Below are 26,941 nucleotides of genomic sequence, written 5' to 3' on the forward strand. Positions count from 1 at the left end.
CTGATCGTTGTTCTGGGGGCATATTGGACCTGACAGGTTCTCTTTAATCACTGCCTTTTTATCAATTTTAAAATGAAGAAATAAAAAAGTACTGCCATTGTTAACCAATCACTGAGCTCAGCAGCCTGTGCTGTTTGCATGGGCAGAAGCGCTGAGCTCAGTGACTGACTGCAGCGCTGTCAATGTGATGTCTCCACTGAAGCCTATGCACAATTACTGGAAATATATAAGAAATGGGCTGTTTCAATAAATGTATTATGGTCGGTTCATCTAAGATGAGCCTGCACTTTAAACTTTATTCAGAAGGAAGGCTTCTTTGTGCAGAATGCCGTTCTTTTCATGTGAAGGCTTGGATGGCATCAGACAGAATCAAACAAAAAAAAAATTAAGAATGGTCAGACATAGAGGGACATCTGTGAATATTGAGGGATGTGAAAAACCTGCTGCATGCCATTAAACGTTCATGTATTTTATTCACTGTGTGAACTACTACAAAGTAATTTTTGGCTTACAAAACCTCTTTGTCAGTTTTTTGTGCCACTGTTAAATCGTCCTACAAGAATTATCTCATGATAGATTATCAAAGGCAGGCTCCGCATTGTCTGTTTGTCTGCTTCAGGGCATAAAGAGTTTGCATATTCATAAATATGTAAATCTTAATAGAAACTAACAGGCTGCCTATTACTATATTTTTTTAACCTCTTTTTAAAACTCTGCAGAAAAAAAATGCTGATGCAAGTTTTTAATGTAGTTAAAGGAAATACAAATTTCACACTGAGGGGTACTTTGCACGTTGCGACATCGCTACTGCGATATCGTTGGGGTCAAATCGAAAGTGACGCACATCCGGCGCCACTAACGATGTCGCAACGTTTAAAGCCTAGATGCGCCGATAAACGATCGCAAAAGCGTCGTAAATCGGCGATCTGTGTAGCGTCGGTCATTTCCATAATGTTGGTACGATGTTGTTCCTCGTCCATCGCTGTGTGTGAACCCGCAGGAGCGAGGAACATCTCCTACCTGCGTCCACCGGCTATGCGGAAGGAAGGAGGTGGGCGGGATGTTTACATCCCGCTCATCTCCGCCCCTCCGCTTCAATTGGCCGCCTGCCGTGTGACGTCGCTATGACGCCGCACGACCCGCCCCCTTAGGAAGGTGGCGGGTCGCCGGCCAGAGCGACGTTGCAGGGCAGGTAAGTGCGTGTGAAGTTGCCGTAGCGATAATGTTTGCTACGGCAGCTATCACAAGAGATCGCATCTGCGACGGGGGCGGGGAGTATCACGCTCGGCATCGCTACAATCGGCTAGCGATGTCGCAGCGTGCAAAGTACCCCTTAGGGGATCTGTTTTTTTCGCCGAATCCGTTGCATAGGTTTTTGAGCCGGATTGAGCCGCACTGCAAAAAACGGATGTGTGAAAGCAGCCTAAGCTGTGTGTGTGTCCTGGATACTTCGTGTCTGTGCGTACATACCCTACTCAGCCTTTGGGATTACCTGTTTGTACTGACCCAGCATGGATGCAGTACTCAGTGGTACCTGACCAGGTCAGGAGCGCAACAACATCACCTATCACAATGGTGGATCCTGCACTATCTGCTGTATATGGAAGTGTCTATACATATACAGAAAGAGGAGGAGGTGAGCTGTGATATCACCTCCTCACCAGATCCTGTATATAAAGGTATTACCTGTCATTGTAATACTGTCTGTGATGATGACTGCTGAAAAGTCATCTGTATAAAACAGATGGTATTGTGTCACCCAGGTATAGGGGGTACTCAGATCCGGGCCAAGGAGTCACTTCTGTAGGTATCACGGTGGCGTGACCTGGTCTGTGATCCCATGCTCCACAACAAAAGGGGAATATGTAAAGGGGGATTGTCTGTGATGCCACCCGTGGGTTACGGTGATGAGATGGTGGCACCGCCGCTGCCTCTGGGGAACGTGTCCGGGACTGATGGTGTGGGGCAGCAAGGTGGGATCCCCTCCACGGGTAGGGGAGTTGTAGTCCCGGGGCCCAATTGGGAGTTGTGGTGGTGGCAGGGATTGCAGGGAGCAGGAAACTCACAGTTCGGTTGTCTTGGTGTTGGATGAAGCTAGGCTGATGTGTGTGGTCAGAAAACACAGAGTCCTTTGTAAACCAAGTTGCCAAATGGCCGGTCACCATTGGCAGGTGTCTTCAGGTCCCACACCCAGATGTACAGCCAGGGGCCCTTCCTTCCACACTGTCTGTCTCTCTCTTGTCTGGACTAGTCCGTTTGAACGGCCTCCAGATTGGGTCCCTCTCCCGGCACCGGCAGGCTACAACCCTGTACCAGTCACCTCAGGTTCCCCGCTGCCGGATTTCCGTCGCCTGTGGCCCTCACAGCCACCTAGTCCGGTAGTCCAGGGCTCCAACCGCGGCTACCACTTTCTCCAGGGAGCTGCAAGCCTCCCCTGTCAGCCTTCCACTGACTACAGCACAACTGAACTGAATTCTGCTCTGTCACTTCCTTAGCTCCTCTTGCCCCCTCCCTTTTCCTGGGGAGGGGGTGAGTTGGGCCCTGATTGGCTGCTGTACATCTGTGTGGGGATTGTGTAGCTGCCAAGGAGGATTAACTCTTTCTGTGACTACCTGGTTTTACCAGGGCGTCACAGTATGAGTCTAGTATAAGGCTTTGAGGGCAATGTAAAAATTTCAGGATTTTAGATTCTTTTTATATTGATAATAATAATATGATCACATTTAAAAATAAATACATGTAAAAGGTTAGTCTCATGCTGTTTCTTCAGGAGCACAGCGCTCCCAGCCTCCTACTTCCTGGCTTGCCTTAAAGGGGTGGTTAACCCCTTTTCATTACTCAAATACCTTGTGTTGCGGCGCTATTGCGGTTCGCTCACCCCTCCGCGTGACCCCCGGGGTCTTTCTGACCTCTGATATCCGGTGATGTCATATCAACTGAGGTGCACAGCAGTGCTCCTTAGTGACTGGACAGTGGGCGACGTTTCACAGCTCATCACAGCCCAGCGTCACAGCGCAGCATCTCCCTCATCTCTGCTTCACTGCAAAGAGCCACAAGCAGAAGTGATGCTGGGCTGTGATGAGTGGTGAAACACCACCCAGAGCCCAGTGACTCACGGAAACTAGTGCCGACCGTGGTGATGTCAGGTCAACAGGAAGTTGACGTGACATCACCGGACATCAGAGGTCACGAAGCCCAGGGGGGTCATGCGATAGCGATGAGCAGTCTGTAATAGCACCACTCACAGGCACTATTGGCAACACAAGATATTTGAGAGAAACCTTGCTTCTCAACATACCCATGTGGCTAGTAATGAAAGGAGTGAACCACCTCTTTAAGTCAATGTGTGCCGCCACCTCGCTGTGTGGCTCGAGCGATCTTCCAGACCCGGGGGTCACGCGGACACGCCGAATTAAAAGAGGGACGTAGTTGTACGGCCTAGGCCGTATTTGGTGCGTGACGCCACCCACAGTGTGTGGTGAAGTGGGTTACCACTGCTGCTGTTGTGGGATACCCGGGGGTGATGTAGTGGCAGCCGGATGTTAACCCCTCCGTGGGTAGGGATGGTTGCCCCAGGGCCCAATGTCTCTATGCAGGGTATGGCGATGGCAGGGGATTGCTCGCCCGGATGGACCAGGGGATGTTTGGTTACTCACAATTAAATGAATCACACAAGTCTTTTGGTAAACCAAGGTGCTGGTGGCCGACCGCCACGGCCGGTTATACTCTGGTCCCCCACTTGTCGCCGTCTTTTCCTCTGCACTAGTTGTGGTTGTGTGTTTAGACTTCCCGGTATAGAACATGGGAGTCCGCTCCCGGCTTTCTGTGTGCCTGAGGAGCCGTGCCCGCTGACGTTGAGCCGTGGGATCTATGGGCCCTGGCGGTAGCCCTATCCCTCTCTGTGGGTGGTTGTCTGCTTTTGGGACTTTGGTTTGGACAGGACCTATAATCCTGCCCTTAATCAGTTGATTAGCTAGGCCGTTGGTTTCGGTTCTGGCTTCAGGGTCCGAGTACCCCCTCTGTGCACGGTTTCTGGTCAGGTGTCCGGTGTCAGTACCGGCGGGCTCCAACCCTGTCCTCGTCCTCCTCGGATCTGCCGAGCCGTCTTCCCATCTCCTGAGGACGGCGACCACCGTCTGCCACCTAGCCGAGATACCAGGGCTCCGACCCTGGCACAGTCCAACTTGAACTTCTCCTCCGCTGGAGCTACACTTAGCTCCAGCCTCCACTCCTCTCAACTTGAACTACAGACTTCAACTGCCTTAGGGTACTTTCACACTTGCGTTAATTTCCTTCCGTCACAATCCACCCTCTTGGAAAACAGCGGAATCCGTTAATGGATTCCGCTGCTTCCCATAGACTTGTATGGATGACGGATTGTGCCAAAAGTACCTGCGTTGCTTCCGCTGGCCGACGCTGCGTTGCGTCCGCCGGGCGGAAGGAACACAGCATGTAACGTTTTTTGAGCTGCGGAATCCTCTATTATTCACTGCGTATGCTCATCTTTTTTTTTTTTTAATCACAGAAACTTTATTTTGTCTCTTGGTGGCCGAACATTCAGCTGAGCGCCCGGCAGCTGGAATGCGAGAGCGCTCAGCTGAGCGCCTGGCCGCCGGCATGTGAGAGCGCTCAGCTGAGCGCCCGGCCGACGGCATGGCAGAGCTCTCAGCTGAGCGCCCGGGCGCCGGTATGTGAGAGCGCTTAGCTGAGCGCCCGGCCGCCGGCATGTGAGAGCGCTCAGCTGAGCGCCCGGCCGCCGGCATGGCAGAGCTCTCAGCTGAGTGCCCGGGCGCCGGTATGTGAGAGCGCTTAGCTGAGCGCCCGGCCGCCGGCATGTGAGGGCGCTCAGCTGAGCGCCCGGCCGCCGACATGTGAGAGTGCTCAGCTTAGCACCAGGCCGCCGGCATGTGAGAGCGATCAGCTGAGCGCCCGGTCACCGGGTGATCAGCTGATTGTTCACAATAGTCTGCTGCTGGTAAAACTGTAAAAAAGAAAAAAAAAAGAAAGAAAAAAAAAGCTTTCCATTCTTTTGTACGATCCATTGCATCCGCTGTGTCATTATATGCAACGCATCCATTGCATCCATCACACAACGCAATGCAACGGATGCCGTTCAACGCAAGTGTGAAACTAGCCTTAGGGGTACTTTGCACACTACGATATTGCAGGTGCGATGTCGGTGGGGTCAAATCAAAAGTGACGCACATCCGGCGTCGCTGTCGATATCGTGTGTAAATCCTTTATGATACGATTAACGAGCGCAAAAGCGTCGTAATCGTATCATCAGTGTAGTGTCCGACATTTCTATAATTTCGCTGCAGCGACGGTACGATGTTGTTCCTCGTTCCCCTGCGGCAGCACACATCTCTGTGTGTGAAGCCGCAGGAGCGAGCAACATCTCCTACCTGCCTCACCGCAGCTCACGCCGGCTATGCGGAAGGACGGAGGTGGGCGGGATGTTTACGTCCCGCTCATCTCCGTCCCTCTGCTTTTATTGGCCGCCTGCCGTGTGACGTCGCTGTGACGCCGCACGACCCGCCCCCTAGGAAGGAGGTGGTTCGCCGGCCAGAGCGACATCGCAGGGCAGGTAAGTGCATGTGAAGCTGCCGTAACGATAATGTTCGCTACGGCAGCAATCACAAGATATCGCTGCTGCAACGGGGGCGGGGACTATCGCGCTCGGCGTCACAAGCATCGGCTTGCGATGTCGTAGTGTGCAAAGTACCCCTTAGACTCGAACTGCAGACTTGAACTTCTTGTTTTCCCGCCCCGGGCTGTCTAGACCCCTAGGTGGGCATTCCCTAATCGCCTGGTCCCGCCCACTGGTGTACCTGTCTTGCCCTGAGGGGGGTGACTAGGGTTTCAGGTCGGCTGTGTGTAACCTAGGTGAGGGAAGGTGTTATGCCGGGGCCTAGTGTGTGACTACCTGGTTTTGCCAGGGCTTCACAAATGCACTCCTGATAATTGACAGTTCAGGTTGATGGCATGGTGGTGCCACTGGTCAGAACTGCATGTTCTCCATTGCTGCTAGCAAAAGCAGCCTTGCCTCTGCAGCATCAGAGGAGTGTTAGGGCCAGCTTCAGAGCAGCACTGCAATGGTGGCTGATAATCGTAGCAACAGGCTACTGCTGAATTAAAAATCCTTTTGTACTTGATATAATACCCCAAAGTTGTTGTTTATATTCCATTAAGATGTAGCAGATGTGACAGCTACCTTATTATGTTTGTAATGTTAACATTTTCCTTGCAGATAATGTATATGCAAACTCAGCACATAGAAGTGGTTTATGTACGTACAAATTTATATACCTGTTATGCTCTGCTATTAGAAGGTTGTTAAGGGTTAATGAAGCCTGCCAGCTTTCCATATATGGTATACAGATCTCCTGGTAGAACCACATGACCGGAGGGGAGGAGACATTTGGTCTCTGTGTGAGTCAATCTGGGGAAGCTGAGGGGGAAGGTAAGGGAGCAGCCATATCTTCTGTATATCAGAACCCAGAGCCTCAGCTGCAGATAATTGTGTGGTTAGGATTGTGCATACAAACAGAAAATGATAATGTAATCACTGCCTCTGATGTATATGTGTCGCCCACCGCTCCCAGGACATCTATCCACCTGCAGGGACGCCGCGGGGTCTCCACTTGTTGGTATTTCTGGCCACAGGTATGTCAGGTTTATTTAAATAGAAGTCGTGACGCCACTCATGGTTTTGTGGTCAGGGGTATGGGTGACCGCCACTGCAGGTTTAACGAGCGTCTGATGCTGATGGAGTCTGCAGTTGGATGGTTTGGCCTCCCGTGAGTGAGGCTGGCCCCAGGGGCTCGGGTGTGTAGAACAACAGGTTCCAGAATAACTCAGCCACAGTCCAAAGTGTCTTTCAACTCATTTACTCACTTTCAGATGTTTTTGTGAGGTAACCCGGGCGATGCTGGGATAAACTAGGTGGAACTAGGTATCCTTCAGGCTGGTCTAAGGGTAACCGTTAACTCGCCTTCCTAGCACTTCTTGTTTCGGATAACCCCTGACTTGAACACAAATATAGAAAACAGTCCTGCACCACTGAATGTTACCTTGCGGAATCGCACGTGCGCTAGGAGTAAGGCTCCAACTTGTAATGTCTATCGGATGCGGGGTGCCCGTCCACAAACAGAGGATATATGCAAACAGCTCCAAGAAGGAAAAAAGACCACACTCGTCCGCTGTGCCGAAATCCTTTTATTAGACCATGTGCAGGTTAAAAGGCATTAGAAGAACTAGGGGCAGTTCCTCGCAAGGGACGACGGCCGTTTCGCCTACAAATTAGACTTCGACTGGTCCACTGGAAGTACTGTCCCAGCATGAGTGCAGCACTCTGTGGTGCCTGACCAGGTCAGGGGCACCACATATAACACAGGACTACCCTGGTAAGTAACTGGGATTGCTGAATAGGAATTGAGCCTGTGAGCAAGTGAATCACCCCAGGGCTATGGGGTACTTGGTTCTAGGCCGTAGATTTACGGGGACAGTTCACTCGGTGGCCGTTGCCAGGTTCCAAGACCCTGGGGGTCACTTGAAAGGGGTTATATACAGGGGAATAATAATAAAGGTTTGGTCGTGACGCCACTTGCGGGTTGCGACTAGGTAGATGGAGCCGCTGCTGTACAGTCTCTCACCGCTGGGGCTGATGTTAATGGCAGCCAGGATGTTGGGTCCTCTGCAAGTAGGGCCAGGCCCCAGGGGGTAGGTGATGGAGTTAGGCGCGGAAAGAAAGTAGGCCACACAAGGGGTTGCAGTGTAACTGGTTTCTTTACTCACAGCTTTGCTATAGCTTGCGACCCGAAGCAGGCTGGTCCTCACTGCTGGTCCCCTTAGTCCCAGTGCCGGTGTGGTAACCTGGTGGCTTCTTTCCCCTGCACCTGTCTCTGGTGGGTCCCCATGGCTTGGAGCGTCTGGGGTTCCCCTCCTGGTAGTCTTTAGTCCGTACGGCGGGCAGTTTGAACCCTGTAGGGTCGGTGCTCTGTTCCGGTCCCTGGTTCTCCCGTCACTGCTGGTGCCCCGGACTTTTACGGTCGGTGACGTTCTGGATGGTCTCCTCACCGTGCAGATTTTATCAGGTCTGCCTGGAGCATTTGCCTGACCTAAGGCTCTGTACCATGTCAGTGCTATTGTGCCGAGAGTACTCCACCGTACTCCTTCGGCAACCACACGCCTGCGCCTGACAGGAACTGTTACACACTCCCATCAGTACGGTACGTCCGTCTCCTTTCACTTCCACTTACTGACTGTCTGTCCTCTCCTCCCTTGGTTGTCATCTATTGGACTGGATCGGCTCCACCCCTAGGTGGCCATCCATTGTGTATAGCCCTAGCCTGTGACCAGTCCTTGGGGAAGGGAAAAACAGGGATTATATGTGTATGGGTGTTACCGGCACTGGTCTTCTGGGTCCCTGGAGGTAGGCCCTGCATCACTGACAGGATGCAGTTCCTTGTAGCGCTACACGAGCATCAGTTATCTGAATGTACTTATGTAATCTTACAAGTAAATGTGTTTTTTACTGCTCCGCTGACTTCCCTGGTTTTTGCACTAATCAGAGTGCACCCCATTAGACCACACTGCCAGGAAACGGGTAAATTGAGTGCACCCTGGCGTCAAGAATTCTCATTTCTTTTTGTTTTCTTCTTTTTGTCACTGCTGTGGTGGTGAGGAGACTACTGCAGACCACATGGTCTATGGTATGCAACATATTTTTGAGAACAGAGAAATTATTTAATGACTGGTAAATTGCAGAGTTGCTGGTCTTTACCAGCAGTTTTAAATTATAGCCATTCATCATGTTTAGACATCCCGTTTAATATAAAAACCTTACTTAAACAACAGGTCATTTTCTGCTTACACAGTTTATTGAATGCTTAGAGCATCTGCCACATATATTCTTTATTCATGAACATCCTTTTTAGAATCACATAGGATATTTCACTCTATGTACAGTCATGACAGAAAGTGTTGGCGCCCTTAAAATTGTTCCAGAAAATGAAGTATTTCTCCCAGAAGATGATTGCAATTACAAGTTTTGTTATACACATGTTTATTTCCTTTGTGTGAATTGGAACAACAACAAAAAAAACAGAAGAAAATGCAAATTGGACATAATTTCACAGAAAACTCCAAGATGGCGCCGGAAAAAAACACACCCTTTAGAATAAATAATTGAAATCAATGGCTTCCTATAACCATCAACAAGCTTCTTACACCTCTCAAATTAAATTTTGGATCACTCTTCTTCTGCAAACGACGAGTATATTTCCACAACACACCAAATAACTCACAGAAGATCACCACCAGAACAGGTTCACCACAGCACTCGATATTCGGAAATAAAGCTATAATCAGCATGAAGGAACAGGCTCCACCATCTTTTAACCGCTTCACGACTGGCCGATTTTTCGCTTTCCGTTTTTTTCTTCGCCATTCTTCTTCCGAGACACGTAACTTTTTTATGTTTCAGTCAATATGGTCATGTGAGGGTTCATTTTTTTGAAGAACGAGCTTTGCTTTTAAATGAAACCATAGGTTTTACCATATAGTGTCCTGGAAAACGGCAAAAAAAATCCAAATGCGGAAAAATTGCAAAAAAAGTGCGATAGCACTATTGTTTTTAAGATATTTTATTCACTGTGTTCACTATATGGTAAAACTGATGTATGATTGTGATGCCTGAGGTCGTTGCGAGTTCGTAGACACCAAACATGTATAGGTTTACTTTTATCTAAGGGGTTAAAAAAAATCTGAAGTTTGTTCGAAAAAAGTGGCGCACGTTTTACACCATATTACGTGACCCGTAGCGGTCTCCCTTTTCAGGATATATGGTTCAGTGATGGCTTATTTTTTGTGTCTCAGATTAACATTTTTAATGATACAATTTTTGCGCAGATGCTACATTTTGATCGCTTGTTATTGCATTTTGCGCAAAACTTGCGTGACCAAAAAACATAATTTTGGCGTTTGAAATTTTTTTGCCGCTACACCGTTTACTGATCAGATTAATTGATTTTATATCTTGATAGATCGGGCATTTCTGAACGTGGCGATACCAAATATGTGTATATTTTTAATTTTTTTAACTCTTTAATTTTCAATAGGGAGAAAGGTGGCTGATTTGAACTTTTAGGTTTTTTTTTTATTTTACTAGTTCCCCTAGTCGGCTATATGGATCAGCAATCTGATTGCTCTGCTGATCACAGCTACAGAGCAGTGAAGAGCAGATATACTCATTTCATGTCTTACCCAGCTCTCGGCCGGGTGAAACTGAAAGTAAATCATGTGAGCTACAGGAGTCATCACATGAACCTGTGCTACCATGACAACCACCAGAAGTCACGTGATCATGTCACGTGAATTCCGGTATCGCCCGTTAAGTAAATGTTTATCGCCAATGCCATTATAATGGCGCTGTCACATATTGACAGCACCATTTAAGGAGTTAAACAGCACGGCCAGATAACGATTCTGCTCGTGCGTAGCAGGTACACATCTCAACTGTAAAAATCAGCTGAGATGTGCGCCGATCGCTGCATGCTGCTGGCAGCAGACTGCAGGCAGTAACACTATGACCGCTAGGACGTAATATTACTGCCTGCGGTCGTTAAGGGATTAAAGGGTGGAGGAGGCTGTGATAAGTCTCCTGTAACCTGTGACCCTAGCAGCAATCCAGAAGCTAGCAGAAATGAACTCCTGCTAGACTGCTCACTAGTAAGCACACAACTAGTTGACGCCCGAGTCTGACTAAGCAACTCAAAAGCACCAGGTGGAGAGTCACTCTGCAGTGTGAACAGGAAGAGAAGTCACCATGAAACCTGGTGAGTTTAGAGCTAAACACCATGTGACACCGAGCTTAGTGTGGCACACAATGCAAAGAGTCAACTTCTCCCCTTTCTTTCTGGTTTCAGGTGTGATTTTCATATTGCCCACACCTGTTACTTGCCACAGGGGAATTTGTATGAGCATAACATGCATGAAACAAAGTTGTTTACCCACAATATTGGAAAGGTGCCAACAATTTTGTCTGGCTCATTTTTGGGGTTTTGTATGAAAATATGTCCAATTTGTCTTTTTTTTTGTTTTTATGTTGTACCAATACACACAAAGGAAATAAACGTGCATGACAAAATAATTGCATTAATTTTTTGGAACAATTTCAAGGGTGCCAGTACTTTTGACTATGACTGTATCTGTGAGTTATTGTATTTCAAGTTTTTCTTTCTTTCTTTCTTTAAGGACTAAAATGCAGTGGTAATTAATTTTATTCTATGTGGTTTTAGAGGTCAGAGCTTAATGATAATATACAGGCTGCTAGTAGTAGTTTACTGAAGACTCGTTCAATGGGAGCTCTATACATACATCTACATTATCATCTCTCTACCTGTGAGTGAATGAAGCCAAAATGTATCCTTTAGGCTTTGTGCGCACTAGAAATGTGAAGTTTCTCAAGAAAGTTTCTTGAGAAACTTCTGGGAGTGGAAGATTTCCGGACCTCCGGAAAAAATCCGCACCAAATCCGCGGTAAATCCGCATGCGGATTTGCCGCGGATTAGCCGCGAACTTGCCGCGATTTTCCCGCATGTTCCCTGCGGATTTTGCAGGTTGTACTGCAGAAATCCGCAGGTACCTGCGGAAAAGAATTGACATGCTCATTTTCTCAAGAAATTTTCTCAAGAAAATCTTCTCAAGGAAATTTCTTGAGAAAAATCCGCAGCGTGCGCACAGCTATTTTTTTTTTCTTTTTCTCATAGGATTTACTGGGAAATGTCTGCACAAAGATTGCAGACATTTCTCAAGAAATTTCCGCAGCAAATCCGCAGGTAAATCCACGGGTAAAACGGCCTAGTGCGCACATAGCCTTAGGGTATATTCCCAATGGGTATGTGAGCAATAGATATTTCACTGGGAAACTGTATTCAGAAATATTATCCCACTATGTGAAGAAGGAAAAAGCTAATGTGAAATTTAAGTCTGCTGCAGGTCAAGTGCTCTGCACATTTTACTGCTGATTTTACCCTTTGCAATGCCAAAAATGAAATATGCAACAAATCCACCACATTTCCACAACAGCCTGTGGTATTACACACTAAATGGTATATTTCGGGTATAGGAAGCTGATGGGTATTACGCTCATACCGACGTCCCTGCACTGTCCTACCCCCTCCCCCGGCGGGGACGTTGGGGGAGGGACATCTCACCTGTCCGGCTGTCCTGTGGTGGCAGTCCTGTCCTCGTTTCATGCTCATGTCTCCCGGAGAGTGCACAAACAACACAGGCCTCCTGAGAATGTCAGTAGGGTGCGTGTGCGGCCACGACCCTTTCTTAAAGGGCCTAACAATCAAAAAGACTGCTGGAACACAATTGTAAATGTGAACAGGGTGCTAGCCAAAAAATACACAATCTATATGAAGTGAAAGCTGCACACCCAATTCAGAGAAATATGAACAAGAATAACTGCTTTATGATACATAAGGAATGAAAAATGCAACTAGCCATATGAAAAATTGAAAAAAATTTTAAATGTGACATTGCATAACTGCTGAGGATTATTTGGAAAAAAAGAGATATTTAGCTAATGTATTGATCAATTAATTACTGCCCCATAACCAACTTCATGGTAATCTCTTATTTATGGGGTCCCTAACCAAATGTTACCTCTATATGCGGTTGAAACCTGCTTGTGTGCAATTGGTGACATGAATCATGACTACAACAGGAGAGATGTCAATTGAAACAAAGGAGACAATTATCAAACTCTTAAAAGAGAGTAAATCATCATGCAATGTTGCAAAATATGTTGGTTGTTCACGGTCAGCTGTGTCTAAAATCTGGAGTAAATACAAACAACATGGGAAGGTTGTTAAAGGCAAACATACTGGTAGACCAAGGAAGACAGCAAAGCGTCAAGACAGGAAACTTAAAGCAATGGCTCCAAAACAGGAATTGCACAAGAAAACAAATGAGGAACGAATGGGAGGAAACTTGAATCAATGTCAATGTCAACCGAACTGTAAGAAACCGCCTAAAGGAAATGGGATTTACATACAAAAAAGCTAAACAATAAAAAGATGACTGCCTGAAGAGAACATGTAAATTTCCACAGTCATTGATGATATGGGGCTGCATGTCAGGTAAAGGCACTGGGGAGATGGCTGTCATTACATCTTCAATACATGCCCAAGTTTACATTGAAATTTTGGACACTTTTCTTATCCCATCAATTGAAAGGATGTTTGGGGATGATGAAATAATTTATCAAGATGATAATGCATCCTGCCATAGAGCAAAAACTGTGAAAACATTCCTTGAAAGAAGACACATAAGGTCAATGACATGGCCTGCAAATGATCCGGATCTCAATCCAATTGAAAATGTTTGGTGGAAGTTGAAGAAAATGGTCCATGACAAGGCTTCTACCTGCAAAGCTGATCTGGCAACAGCAATCAGAGAAAGCTGGAGCCAGATTGATGATGAGTACTGTTTGTCACTCATTCAGTCAATGCCTCAGAGACTGCAAGCTGTTATAAAAGCCAGAGGTGGTGCAACAAAATACTAGTGATGTATTGGAGTGTTTTTTTGTTTGTTTTTCATGATTCCATATTTTTTTCATCATAATTGAGTGATTCCATAATTTTTTCCCCCTATTTGGTCTTGAAAAGTAACCATTACTGGCTAGCACATTACGTTTTCATGATTTTTTTTAGTGTTTCTTAAAGCCAGAAAGTTGCCATTTGAAATTTTGTGCAAAGTCTGTAATCTGCTTTTTTTTTTTTTAAACAAAAGTAAACAACTGACTGAACATCCTCAGAGCCAGGGGAGTCCATAATTTCTGCCAGGGGTTGTAGATGTGGCCTTACAAGTGATTTATAGAGGGGTAACAATACGATTGCATCATGGGATCTATTCTGTTTCTTCCTAGAAGCTGTGAATTCCAAGCGCTCTAATTATCAGTCCCTTAGATAACTGTATGATTGTACTCACACTTCAAAAGCATCAACAGATAGTTTTAAATTCAGCCAAACGATGACTTGCAGTAAGACCAGGAGAAACGCTGTAGCTTTCTTCTAGAATCTTGTATTAAGTACAAAGTAAAAGCAGATGAAAAGGAATAATCTGTACAGGGTTGTAGACATGTGTCTTCAGCAATGGTTCCTCTCTAGACTAAACTGAAGGAGAATGGAGGAGCATTCTATACAGAAGCCAACTAAGGGAGGAACATAGGGACAAACTTCATACAGTCTAAATCTACCTAGTAACAATATGGAGTTTCCTGATAGGAGGAAAAATACGCAATGCAAGAAATATAAACAACAGGTTGTTCCCATTCATGGGACACAACACTCCCCGTCGGAAATCATCTGATTTCACAAGTCCTTCTACGACGTAAGGAGTCAATCCTGTCCCTCAATGTCACGAAACCTGTAACGAGAAAAGAGAGAAACACAAAAATGCAACGGTAATGCACTGAATTCAAGTCCATGCTTGGTTGATGACGCATAGTCCTTGCATAAAAATGTAAAGGTAGAAAAAATGGAAAATGAATTCAAGTTCAACAAACCCATCTTCAGATTGGGGAAGCCGCAAACATGCCAATTCTTCCTCCAACCCAATAATCCAACGGTAACGTTTTAGTCCAAAGCAAAAGTTCAAGGTTCAATTGGACACAGACAGTTGTGTCTCAGTACAGCAGGGGTAAGAGAAGGTACGCTCCCCGCCGTGGCAGTGTCCAACGACAAAGTTAGTTAATGTAACGTCCTCCTTTGGTAAAAGTAGCACGAGTTCGGTGACTGGACAAAAGAAGATACGGGTTGAACCGCCCTTCGTCACCTTCACTTCTACCTTCCGGGTATTTCCATCGTCGCTGAGTACAGCCTTGGTGATGAGTCCCATTGGCCACTCATTGCGATGAGCCTCTCTGTCTTTCAGCAAGACGTCTCCTACTTGCAGGTTAGGAGATGACTTCTGCCATTTGTGATGGCTTTGAAGCAGATGAAAACACTTGGTCTTCCACCGATGCCAGAACACATTGGACAGATGTTGTTCTTGCTTCCATTGACATCTGAAAATGTCCTTTTGATTGAAGTCCCCAGGAGGGACTGAAACAGCTCCAATTTTCTGTGTGAGGAGTGTGGCTGGAGAGAGAATCATTGGAGTGTCGGGGTTGGATGATACAGGAACCAGAGGTCTGTTTCTGAGGTTTATTATAGCGGATACCTCTGCGAGGAAGGTCACCAGAACTTCGTGGGTGAGAGGAAGTTTGTGATTTAGTATCATGGAATCAAGAATTCTTCGTGCGATTCCGATCATGCGTTCACAGGATCCACCCATGTGTGACGAGTGTGGGGGATTGAACACCAAAGTACAGCCGTTGTCAGCCAAGAAGTTGTTTAGCTGCAGTTCCTTACAAGCCCCTGTGAAATTAGTTCCACAGTCGGACCGGAATTGTTTGGCACGTTCTTTGTTGATGACAGCAGGATGATTCACGCACATGTGCCAGCCGTGGCACGTTGAAGACTTGTAGAAACAGTGAGCGATGTGAATAAGACGAGCTTCAGCTCGTACCGCAGATGACCAACTTGAGAAGCGCTTGAAGCGATGAGGTCTCAACTTCTGTTTTGATGTCACTGAAGTGTAGTGAGCGGAGATGATTGGTCTAATTTCCTTGTCGGATTCTGGTTCCACCAGCTCGTACATGTTGCCGGCGTAGTTATCGCAGGTCTCCTTGTATAAGATACTTGGAGGTGTCAGCCACATGTTGTCGCCGAGTTTGGACGCAGCAATGAGTCTCATTCCTCGGTCAGCTGGGTTTGTTCTGTGGGAATGTGGTGCCACTGTTCGGCATGATCTCTGTCGAGGATATTTTGCATGAAGTAGACAAAGTGTTTCTCCATCTCTGGTTTTAGAGAGGAGAACCTTGCGGTTGCTTGCTTGAAGTTGTTTGGCAACCTTGACCTCGGATACCGAAAGGGTAATGGGGCTACCCAACTGTTAGGGGTACTTTGCACGTTGCGACATCGCTACCGCGATATCGTCGGGGTCAAATCGAAAGTGACGCACAACCGGCGCCGGTAACGACGTCGCAACGTGTAAAGCCTAGATGCGCCGATAATCGAACCCAAAAGCGGCGAAATCCGTGATCTGTGTAGCGTCGGTCATTTTCATAATGTCGCACCAACAGGAGATACGATGTTGTTCCTCGTTCCTGCGGCAGCACACATCGCTGTGTGTGAAGCCGCAGGAGTGAGGAACATCTCCTTACCTGCCTCCATCGGCTATGCGGAAGGAAGGAGGTGGGCGTGATATTTACGTCCCGCTCAATAGAAGCGGAGGGGCGGAGATGGCCACCTGCCGTGTGACGTCGCCGTTACGCCGCACGACCCGCCCTCTTAGGAACGAGGCGGGTCGCCAGCCAGAGTGATGTCGCAGGGCAGGTAAGTGCGTGTGAAGCTGCCGTAGCAATAATGTTCGCTACGGCAGCTATCACAAGATAATGCATATGCGACGGGGGCGGGTACTATTGCGCTCGGCATTGCTAGCCGATGCTAGCGATGTCGCAACGTGCAAAGTACCCCTTAGAATCATTTTGAGAGAACTCTTTATCCATAATCTTTATGAATTCCTTGTCTTCTCTCGTCGGTGCTAATTTGTTGTCTTCATTTGTAGACTCGAACACTGTTGACCCGAAGTTGTTATCCCAGAGGTGGTGTGCGTCCACGCAGTCGGGCGGCTGCTGTCGCCACCTGGTGTCGCTCAGCCTCTCTTTCACCCAGAAGTGATGCGGACATGGTTGAAAGTGAGGGCCGCGACCGTTTGGGAGGATGTGCGTCTTGTAGGAGGAGATCACGTCAGGACTCTTCATTTTGCCTACGCAGACGTTTCCTATGATCACCCAGCCTAAGTCGTAGCGCTGAGCGAATGGTGCGTCGTGTGGCCCGTTGATTTGTTGGCGTACTTTGTGTAGCTGGAGGATGTCCCTTCCAAGCAGAATCAGGATTTTTGCATTATGATCAAGAGCTGGGATCTTGCTGGCGATAGTTCTCAGGCGAGGGTGGTGAAGATCTGCCTCCGGTGTCGGAATCTCTTCCCGGTTAGCCGGTATCTGGTTGCACTTGACGAGTGTCGGTAAAGGTATCTCTACGGTATTTCCAATAGATGTTACCATACCATGAGACCACTGGCTCTTCTTCCGCAAGCTTCTAAGATGCCGCTGCAAGTACCTAGTGTGTAAGGGTAGGCATTTCCTTTTAAGCCAAACAAGTCAGAGTTCAGACCAGGCGAGTGACCTGTTGCTCTGGTCGTGCAGGATGCTGTACGACTTCACGGCCCTTTCTGGGTGACCTTTGGGATATACCCTTACTAAGCATATTTTTGCACAAGACTTGTCCCAGAGATCTTGTCCGCAGACTTCGGTGCATGAGGAGGATACTGTGAGGTGGTTTGCAGCTTGGCCTGTACTCTCCCCGCCATGACTTGTGGTAGGAGAAGGTGTAGGTGCAGGCTGAGATGGGTGGAGCGCTTGTACGTGATCCATGCTGTCACACTCCATGCACTTAATTGTAACCTTACAGTCCTTGGCAAGGTGTTCTGAAGAGGCACAACACCTGAAACATACCCCAAACCGTTTCAAGAGTTCCTTTCGTTTTTGAAAGGGTTTCTTCCTGAAGCCAATGCACTTCTTCAGAGGATGTGGCAGTTTGTCAATAGGACACTGGCGGTTCGGATTTTCTGCCTTCCCGCCTTCATTGCCCTTGTCTGGTGCTGACTTTGGTGTAGGTGGTAGAACGTCAGTCTTTTTGACTGATACTGGGTCCCTACGTTTTCAGTCATTTTGATGAGGGCTCTCATATCTGAGAGCTGGTGAAGTGGAGCCGGTGGGTTCTCCACAGGTGAAGCTGGGGTCTGCCTTACGTTCCGCGATGCCGTTGATAAACTCGCAGAAGTAGGAGAATGGAGGAAAGGAGACTTGGTGCTCTTTTTTATAGTTTGTTCCTACCGTGGTCCACCTTTCCTGCACGTTGTAAGGTAACTTGGCGACTATGGGTTTCACCCCACGAGCGGTGTCCAGGTAGCTGAGGCCAGGAAAGTGTGTGTCTGTTTTGGCCAGCTGGAGCTCGGACAGCAGGTTGCTGAGTTCCTGGTACTTTGAAGCATCCTTGCCAGATATTTTGGGAAGGTCGTATAGTTGTTTCAGCAATTCATCTTCAATTGCTTCAGGACTGCCGAAGCCTTTCTCTAGTCTGTCCCATGCGGTTGCAAGACCAGTTGTTGGGTCGCTGATGTAGACGGATCCGAGTCTCTTGATTCTCTTAGTAGACCCTAGCCACCTGATTAGCAAGTCCAGCTCTTCAGCAGCCGTAATGCCGAGGTCACGCGTTGCGGTTTTGAAGGCACACTTCCACCCTCTGTAGTTTTCGGGCTGGTCATCAAACCTTGTGAGACCGGTGTTGGTGAGTTCTCGGCGGATCATGTACCTTGCAAAGTCGGAGATGTTTGATCTTTCCGACATTGGGGGCACATTTGCTGACTGCGTGGTGCTGGTTGCGTGGTTTGTAGCTTCTCGGTTCAGGAACGTAGGAAAGTACGGAGGGGCATAGGCGTTTAGACCAGTGATCGGTTTGGTGTGTACCATCTCTGTTGTATGCGGGGCCGGAGCTACACAGTTGTTGGGAATGTAGCGCCTTGCCGGCATGTTAGGTTGAATGTAGACATGGGCATACAGAGGTTGCTGATGCGCAGGTTGTGGCTGTGTATTGGAATATGAAGCAGGTTCAGGCTTGAAAGTCTGAGGTGCATTGGACTGACCTGGAAGACTGGAAGTTGTAGGTGGATCAGTGTCTTGAAGCTCTGGAGAAGTGTTAGCGCTGATGGGAATGTTGATGGTAGTTGGCAGTTCATTGGCTTGGCTCAGCACGTAATCTCTTGTACGCTTAAGTGAGTCTTCTGTGTTGAGATCACACAAACTGGCGCTGCCTTCTTGGCTCCCACCCAGAGCTTGCTCAAAGACCTTTAGCCTTGCCATGGCTGCCACATGTTCACATTCCTTCTGAAGAGCTTCAATTTCTGCCTTTTTGTGTGCAGATTCTGCAATTGTCTCTGCTTCCTTACGTGCAGATTCTGCTTTCATCTCTGCTTCTCTGCGTGCAGATTCTGCTTTCATCTCTGTTTCTCGCTGGGCGAAGATGGCTTGTACTTTTGTTGTTTCTGCTTCAGCGCGCGCCTTTATGAGCTGCTTGTTGAGGGTTGAGTACCTTGATAAGCCTGATTTGAGTGAGTGCCTTGAGCTCTTAATAGACCTGGATTTGTAAGATGCTGCTCCTGACATTTGCGCCATTTTTGCTTTAGTCTCGCTCACAATGTCGCGCACGGTTCGGTCTCGTTCAGCAATAAGCTGTTGGAAGTCCTGTAGTTCTTTTTGAGACTCAGATGTATTTGATCTCAGCAGGGTAGAGGAATATTTTTTACAAATCTTTGTAGGACCGGTATGCTGAGTACAGTTGTTCAAGGGCTCCCTCTGGTGGTACATGAGCACCAGGAGCAGATAAAACAGTCACTTGTTTGTGCACTCTTTGCCTTAATAATGTTGTGTGGGTAAGCAGTTCACTTCTGGCTGTTTCTAGGTTCTCTTTAACCTTTCATGTTGGTTTGGTAAACCGCTTAGATCTTTCACTGTAATTTTAGTGTCAGTCCATGTCTTTTTCTTGTTGCTCTAAAGCAGGTAGTGAAATTGGTCTCTTTGCCTCCATCAAGAAGGGTGAATGCTGCTCTGCACTGGTTGTCAGGGAGTCCAATACAATGTTGCAATCAGAGCTGGGGAGCAGCCTGTGTTTGCAGAATGTATTTGCAGAGACTCTGGCTGCAGCTTACAATTAGCTGATGGGTGATTCTAGGTTTATAGCTGCACACAGTTCTGATAACAGGGTAATACTTTACAGGGCACTTTCTGTCTAAAGCTGCTATAAAGTTTTATGCTGTGGCTTGTTATCAGCCCCTTGGGGTAATCCTTTCTCTGGATTGTATGCAGTATAGCACTCCTGGAAACAAGTTCTTTACTGATATATGTATACTAATCCCGGTCACAGCTAGTCCTTTTCACGATTCTGTTTCTTCCTAGAAGCTGTGAATCCCAAGCACAGTCCCTTAGATAACTGTATGATTGTACTCACACTTCAAAAGCATCAACAGATAGTTTTAAACTCAGCCAAACGATGACTTGTAGGAAGACCAGGAGAAATCCTGTAGTTTTCATCTAGAATCTTGTATTAAGTACAAAGTAAAGGCAGATGAAAAGGAATAATCTGTACAGGGTTGTAGACATGTGTCTTCAGCAATGGTTCCTCTCTAGACTAAACTGAAGGAGAAGGGAGGAGCATTCTATACAGAAGCCAACTAAGAGAGGAACATAGGGACAAACTTCATACAGTCTAAATCTACCTAGTAACAATATGGAATTTCCTGATAGGAGGAAAAATATGCAATGCAAGAAATATAAACAGGTTGTTCCCTTTCATGGGAAACAACAGGATCTAATCTCTCTTTTTATACACCCTAAAATCTTGTTTGCTTTAGCAACTGCTTCAGTGTATTCAGTCAGCTGCTGCAACCATCCACGCCGGCCGGCTACGACAATATCTGCTGCTGCAAGTATCTATGCCAGCCACCTTCCACAGTACCCGCTGCCACAAGTATCCTCATTGCCCACTGCTACCACATCCATCATCCATACCGGCTGAATCCACGACCCCAGCTGCTGCTGCTGTTCCTATCCTCAGAGACTGTCTGTGTCTGTACCATGGGGCCAGCCATAGCAGCATCAGTCTTCCTGAGTGTCACCTGGTATCACACCTGCAGGGCAACATCCTAACCATTAGAGGCTCTGGGGAAAACCTACTTAGATTTAAATAATATATATTCTCTTTCAGTCACTTCAACTGTTCATCCTGATTTCTCATGAATGCTCATGGAAAGTTAGGATGTATGCACATGGCTGTATTTTGGAACCTAGTTGTACGAAGCTGTAATGTGGCACCCATAGAAGTTTAAGAGGCTATTCTGTATGTCCATTATTTTGTTCATTTTATTCTAACATATGGTATGCGAGGCAAAAAATACCCTGCCACGTTCTATTGTATGATATATTACGCATGGAAAATATGGTGCTGTTCGGTGGCATCATACAGAAGAATGTTGAGTATCAGATAAGGAACTAAAGGTATTCTGTTTGCCCACGTTAGACATTGTTGGGTGAATAACACACTCTGTAATACTGTATATCATATTGACTCTTTCTCCATTATCAGTCACTTGACTCCTGCACTGATCAAATACTCTTTAAAACTATTAAATTCTTTAAGTCTTCTGTTCTTTCTTGACTAAGAAATCATACAGCTGCTGTCTATAAAAGAGTATGAAGAGGGGAGGGGGAAACAAAGGCCTAGAGAATCACATAAAAGCTGTTGCACCTTCTAGTTGTTAAAGTCTTCAGAGGGAAAACTGTTCTCATGGTCAGAACATATGATACTTCTTTAATAGTTATTAGATTTTCTTTTAAACAATTGCCAGTGGTATTTTTCTTCTTTCTGCCTTTTTAGAGCATTTGTTCGGTGTGGGAAAAGATCAGGATAATCTGTGTATTACTGGGATTATTTTAGGCTTTTTAGTCCAGTGGGTCGTCCTACTCCATGACTAACAGCTATCTCTGTATGTACACTTATACAAGAGAAACTGTCACCGAGTAGAACTGCCTACTAGACTGAAATGCTCAATTTATGTAGAGATTTAAATGAATAAAACAGGTTATACTGAATAATTTCCCACCAAACTATGTAGGAATCACTTCTTCTGCTCTATATAATGCTGACTACATTTAAATGTAATAGGTTCTCTTTAAACCCTTTCCACCAAGACCAATTTCCGTCTTTTTGCTTTCAGTTTTTCCTCTCCTTCTTTCAAGAGTCATAACTTTTTTTCAGCCAACATAAACTAATGAGGGCTTGTTTTTTGTGGAACTAGTTGTACTTTTTTATGACACCATTCATGTTATTGTCACAATTCTCTGTGCAGAGCATCTCACAGATTGAAGATGCTCTGCGGCACTTACAGATCTGCTAGTGTGTCCATTCCTTTGTGCAGAGCATCTTGCCTTTGGAGATGCTCTGCAGTGCTGTCCTTGATAATGAACTTGCATCTTGGTTACGACACAGGAGTCCAGGTTGGTTCTGGGAGGTGCTGGTCACTCACCTGGTAATTGCTTAGGCTTTTTTACTGAGCATATTACCCCAGAACTCTGCCAGTTGTATTCTTCGGCTCTGCTGTGTTGCTGTTGCTTGTGTGTCTGCTTGTATTCTGATCCTGGACTGTTATTGGACTTCTCTCTGCCTGCTCTCTATTCCTGTCGTGTTCTCCTGTATTGGACCCTGGACCATTATGTGACCACGTCTCTGTTTGCTCCCTTTATCTACTATATGCTCTCTTGGTATTTTGACCCTCGACTTGTGACCTGACGACGTCCCTGTTTACCCCTTATGATTATACATGACCTCCTGTTACCAGACCCTGACTTTTCTGACTACCCTTCCGTCCATGCGACCCCGTAAGGTAGTGACTAACGTTACAGTGATCATGTGCGGGGACCCCTGCTTCTCAAATTTGTGATGAGAGTAAGATGGGTGGCAAGATGCACAGTGCCACACGCCGCTACGTGCCTTCTCTGATGTAGTAAAAGGCCTGCTCACTCCCTCATCAAGACCGGCTAGACAATCGTCGGTCTTTATTTATTGCCTTCAAAAATCATTTTTAATTTCGCGCAACCTTCATGAACCAAGAGGGCAACTTGGAAAAATTTGTCACAAAAAAACAGCAACGAATACTACAAAACGGAAAAAAAAGTGACAAATTATTTTTGTAGTTGCAACATCCCAGGAGGAAACAACCGGCTGAAATTAGCGCTCAATGTTTTTGTCTTTCATGTCATCGCTGATCTTCAATTTAGAGTTTTGGTGTTTCAGACTGAAGCATAAATGAGCTGTTCCCCCTTCACAAGAGTGGAATTGATATAACACATTAGAATTATATTTCCTTCTGAAGCCTTTTTTTCTTTTTGATCCATTAGACAGATAGCTCTACGCTTGTGAAATCCCTCATCATCTCATTCTGGATCCTGTCAGCAGAATAAATTGTTCTAAAGAGGGGATTTAGAAAGCAGCATTTAAATGAAGTTTTCCCCACAGGGAGGCAATCTAGTGCCTCGAAACTCAAGCGCTCCCAGCTTCTCCGTCACCTGCCAGACCTCCAGATTAACTAGAAGCAATTTCCTTACTTTTTAATAGCTTTATCAGGGGCAAAGGCATTTTCATCGTCAGTGCTTTGGCACAGCTGCACAAACTGCTTGTTTATGTGTAATGAACGTGTTTACTCTTTTTCTTTCTATATCCTAGTTATTCTCTTATGAAAAATTAGCCGGCGCCTTGTTTAGTTCATTAATGCATGCTAACGGCTGCAGGAGCTCTCCTCTCCACAAATCTACAGCTGGGGCATGTGTGTTTATCCCGTACATATAAACAGATGACATGGGGGATTGGATATGATGCACATGTGAATAATTTAGTGTCTACAGTCATCAAGTAAAAAAAAATACTGGTACAGACAAATATTTACTTTTTTTTTTTACTTTACCAAGGTGAAAAATAACAAAGTTGGATTAACTCAGCCACTGCTGCTCCGGTGATGTCTCCCACTGGTTCTTGTTGATTGGCTGCAGTGGTGATCATCATTGCAAAACCTTTGTATAGAACGCTGCAGCCAGTCGACAAACTCCAGGGACAGTGGTGGAGAGACAAAAATTTAGAATTTTACTAGTATGCGTTCTCATGTAGCGCCACAGCACCTTAGAAACATTGTGGTCACTGTCCTCAATAAGGCTCACAATCTAAATTCATGATTGTGAAATATAAAGAGGAGGAGAAAACCAGCACTACCATAAGGTAAAATATAAAAAAGTCTTATTTTATTGAAATTCCATTAAAAGGAATTAAAGGATCCGAAATTACAGGCCAATCTGAAGCGTTTCTGGCGTTTCATAGCATAATTATGACTAAGGGCGTACCACCAGAAACGCGTCAGTTGTCATGTAATTTTGGATCCTTTTATTCCTTTAAATGGAATTTCAATAAAGTACGACTTTTTATATTTTACCATATAGCAGTGCTTGTTTTCTCCTCCTCTTTATATTTCACGCTATGTGCACCAGCGGATCACCAGCACCCATCGGTGGGATTCCTCAGAGCCATATCTTTACAGCAACAGCAAGGGTAAGCTATATCTCCAGACTTTAAATTCATGATCAGTATATCTTCAGAGTGGGGGAGGAAAATCAGAGTTTCCAGAGGAAACCCACTGAAATATGGTGAGAGCATACATGCTCATGTCAATAAATTAGATAGTATTCTCTGTATATTGTCCTGATGAAGGGGACGGATATGTCCCTGAAACGCGTAGACCTGAGAAAATAAAAAAGGGATTTAATAACACCATCTGGACTCCTGTGGTTTTGGCGTGGTATTCAAATCCGCTTTCCTCCTGCTTTTATTATTATGTCAATAAATTAGAATACCACTAGCACTCTTTCTGTAATACTATTATTTTTATTATTTTATTGTTTATACATAGAAAACCACATATACAGGTGCATCTCAATAAATTAGAATATCATCAAAAAGTTAATTTATTTCAGTTATTCAATACAAAAAAGGAAACAAATATATTATATATAGAGTCATTACACACAGAGGGATCTATTTCAAGTGTTTATTTCTGTTAATGTTGATGATTATGGCTTACAGCCAATGAAAACCCAAAAGTCATTATCTCAGAAAATTAGAATATTATATAAGACCAACTGAAAAAATGATTTTAAACTCAGAAATGTTGGCGCCTACTGAAAAGTCTTTACAGTAAATGCACTCAATACTTGGTCGGGGCTCCTTTTACATGAATTACTGCATCAATGCGGCGTGGCATGGAGGCGATCAGCCTGTGGCACTGCTGAGGTGTTATGGAAGCCCAGGTTGCTTTGATAGCAGCCTTCAGCTCGTCTGCATTGTTTGGTCTGGTGCCTCTCATCTTCCTAGTAATAATAGGATTGCTACGTAGAAATATGAAATGTAAAGTGCAGAATTCCTATGCAGGAAATGTTGCCATCCAGTGGCTGGTATAGATAGTCTGTAGCTACAATAAGGCTAAGCAGTAGTTAAGTGAAAGATCAGCCCACTAAGGGAGGAACCAGTCGCAGGGAACACGCGGACTCCATCTTAGATAGTGAATTTGGAATAGGGACTGATTAGAGAATAGATCGGATGTACAGGTTGTGCAATACTTTGGACTGTAGTTAATGGGTGTGAGTTATCCAAAAGGTAGTCTACAGACTGTGAGCCAGCGAAAACCCTTAAGTAGTTGTCAGACACATGTATGGGTGACAGCTAAAGCCAGTTCGTTTCAGGAATGGGAGATTTCTACCACGTAAAGGTCTACTGGAGTAATCTTGGTAAAGGACATTAGATAAACAGGTCCGGTCAGTGGTTTTACAGATGAGTGAGCGAGTCACTGTGGTTGGGACGCCAACTATGAGCTGATAGAGGACTGGATGACTTTGATGTGTGGGACCGCGATACCAGGCTGGGAAGAGGATTATGAACTTATAATGTCGGAGAGGTTTATTTCAGAGGGAAAGGAGGAAAAGTATGTGTGTCGTGTTAAGATAATGACCCCTGATTTAGAGACTGTACTTGTGGGCCTTTTGCAGATCAAACCTCTGGCCAATCCTAGTGGCCTATCATCCTAATTAGAACCTTTGGAGGTATCAGCGACTGTAAGGCCCTTCACTATGACATGTTGTCAACCCCCTACTTCCCTCCTGTTTGTGTTGGCAAGAGTCCCAGGAGCTTAGAAAGGTGTTACTGGATGATGTCCCCTGCGATAGTTACTGCATCTTTGGGCGAGCCTCTGGAAACAAGGGATGAGAAGGTAGTCCAATAGCAGTAAAATCCAAGGTCGATGATATGCTTTGTAACAAAACAAATGTAGAAGATGTGCCCAGCATGAGAGGTTTTGTTGCTGTGAACCTATTGAACTAAGAGAATATGCCTGCTGTCTCAGTTATAAAGTCGTAACCTGTTGAACTAAAAGTTAACCAGAAAAATTACTGTTTATGATGCGCCCACGTGGTCTGGGGGATTACTTGTTACCGGGCCAGTGTTGCGATGGGGACTTCACAGCGGCTAGAACCAGTTCCATGACCCCATCGATGTCAATAAATGTGGGAAAGATGATTGGGATAGTAGTTCTTCATGACGCCACCTGTGGTGTGCAGCTATGATATGGGCACCACCCCTGCAAGAGGTTTACTCTAAGGGCCGGTGGTAATGCATCTAGGTTGGTACAGCTCTCACAAGACAGAGCTCGGGGCCTCGGGGAGATTGGGAGTAGTAGTCCACTCTCTTATAGGACCGCGGGGTGCGGGAAGGATTAGACAACACTGCAGTTGCAGTTTAAGGTCTTTACTCACTGAGATGTCACCGCCTTAGGACTGCCAGACTCCGCTGTGATGGGCTCCAGCCGATAACGGCTACATCGGAGGTCAGAACCGGTGTTGCTTTCCGTGCGTCCTTCCTCCCTTCGCTGTGTGGTGTGAGTCCCTGCAGCTTGAAGCCCCTTGAATGGACCCCGTTCCTGTCCCATATAGCATGCAGCGCGAGTCCGTAGTTGGTGCCGTCCGTTTGGTCACGACTCCTGGCTCTATATGCTGTTGTGCCCCGGGCACTTTGTGTGGGTCAGAAGACTTGAAATCCACTGCCCGACGGATTCTGCTGGCAGGACTTGAAGTGCCCAACAGCTAGGGCTCCGCAGCCTGTAGTCTGCGCTGGTCCTG

This window comes from Anomaloglossus baeobatrachus, chromosome 5 (genome assembly GCF_048569485.1).
Source record: "Anomaloglossus baeobatrachus isolate aAnoBae1 chromosome 5, aAnoBae1.hap1, whole genome shotgun sequence".
Classification (NCBI taxonomy): domain Eukaryota; kingdom Metazoa; phylum Chordata; class Amphibia; order Anura; family Aromobatidae; genus Anomaloglossus; species Anomaloglossus baeobatrachus.